Source organism: Cebus imitator, unplaced genomic scaffold (assembly GCF_001604975.1).
Source record: "Cebus imitator isolate Cc_AM_T3 unplaced genomic scaffold, Cebus_imitator-1.0 Scaffold491, whole genome shotgun sequence".
In the NCBI taxonomy this organism is placed as follows: domain Eukaryota; kingdom Metazoa; phylum Chordata; class Mammalia; order Primates; family Cebidae; genus Cebus; species Cebus imitator.
In genome coordinates, this window is record NW_016107806.1 from 2,289,266 (window position 1) to 2,291,453 (window position 2,188).

Below are 2,188 nucleotides of genomic sequence, written 5' to 3' on the forward strand. Positions count from 1 at the left end.
GATCCAACTGCCTCAGCCTCCCAAAGTGCTGAGATTACAGGCATGAGCCACCGCACCCAGCCATAAAGTAAATATTATTAGAGCTAAAGAATAGAAGAGAAGAGGTGCAAACGATCCCCATACCAACCACAGCCTGCGTGCTGCTGCATCCTGCACCCAGCACCTAAGTCCCTCCGCTGTCACTGCCACCAAGCCCAAGGGAAAGGCTAAAGGAGGTAAAGCCAAGGCGAACGACGAGCCACAGAGAAGATCCACGAGGTTGTCTGCTAAACCTGCTCCTCCAAAGCCAGAACCCAAGCCTAAAAAGTCCCCTGGAAAGAAGGGAGAGAAGGTACCAAAGGGAGAAAGAGAGAAGCTGCAGCCGGCAGGGAGGGGAAAACCCAGCAGAAAATGGAGAGGCCAAAACAGAGCAGGCACAGAAAGTGAAAGGTGCTGGAGATGCCAAGTGAAGTGTGTGCATTTTTCATAACTGTGTACTTCTGGTGAATGTACGCTTCGAAATACTATTTTTTATCAAGTTTTATAAAAATGCAGAATTTTGTTTTACTTTTTTTTTTTTTAAAGCTATGTTGTTAGCACACAGAACACTTCATTGTTGTTTTTGGGAAAAGAATGTCTCTGAAGCTGGATTGATGTGGGGAAAACACCTTTCCCTTCTAGTTTTGAGAGACTTCCTCTTGGCTTCCAGGAGGAGGGGTTCTCTGACTTTGACACACATGGCCACCTTGGCACAAAAGCCTTGTGGTATGGAAAAACAAATTTGTTTTTATGTTCTCTTCTCCCTTTCCACCGTTCAGTGTAGACTTAACTCCCTTAAGCCCAGACACCTGTTGGGACCTGACCCCCAGTCATCCGTGCCAGTGTGTCAGGATTCTGGACTTTCCAGTGATGCCACTGAGATGGCACCTGTCAAAAGAGAAGTGGTACCAGACGCAGTGCCTCAAGCCTATAATCCCAGCACTCTGGGAGGCCCGAGGTGGGCAGATCACCTGAGGTCAAGAGTTTGAGACCAGCCTGGCAAATATGGTGAAGCCCTGTCTCTGCTAAAAATGCAAAAAATTAGCTGGGCATGGTGGCACGTGTCTGTAATCCCAACTATTCGGGAGNTGAGGGAGCAAGAGAGAGAAGGACAGTTTGGCATTAGATGATCTCCAGAAAAACTGTCCTAGCTTTTCTGGTCCCAGGAAATACAACTACTCCAGAGACTCAGTCTTCCAGACACAGGGTATTTGGTTTGGATTGCGCTGGACAAAAGAGCATATTCTTAGGGTCCAACTTCTTTCTTGTCAATCTTTTTGCAGATCATCACCCTTCCACTACCACCTCGGGATGAAGTGCATGTGATTACAGTAGGGTATGCGAGGCAGTGCAGCTGGGAGTTAAACATTGGCGCTTTGGGGGAACATGTCATCAGGACCTCCTGAGGCTGTGTCATGGTAAAGAAATAAAATAAACGATACTGAAAAAAATAAAATAAAATAAAATAAATAATTTTTTTTAATTGGGGCTTTTGCTGAACAGGGTGGCTCGTACATGTAATCCCAGCATTTTGGGAGGCCACGGCAGGAGGATCACGTGAGGCCAGGAGTTTGAGAGCAGACTGGGCAACATAGTGAGACCTGATCTCTATAAAAAAAAAAAAATTTTAAATTTTAGCTGGGCATGGTAGAGCATGCCTGTAGTTCTAGCTACTCCAGAGCCTGAGGCAGGAGGATTGCTTGAGCCCAGTCAAGCAATTTGGGAGAAAAATTCCAAATCTAAGAGCCTCCGAGCTGAAGATAAAAGATATGCAAAGTTAAACAGACCACAGAGGAGGAAGGGACTCTCTGGAGGAAAGACTTCACAGAGGCCCAGAGGCCTGAGGAGATACTGGAAAGAGTCGTGTAGGTGAGGGAGGGGACATGTAAGGCCGAGAAAACAGCTCGAATGAGAGGCCTGAGGTTCGTGGTGAGCAATCTTTTCCGGCTGTGTCTGAGACAAAGAATGTTTCATGGGGGGAGTGGCAGGGATGAGGTTGGAAAGTTGGCCAGGGTCAAGTGATTAAAGACCCCTTAAAAGTATCTGTGGGCCGGGAGAGGTGGCTTATGCCTGTAACTCCAGCACTTTGGGAGGCCGAGGCGGGCAGATCGCTTGAGTTCAGGAGTTCAAGACCAGCCTGGCCAACCTGGCAAAACCCCATCTCTACTAA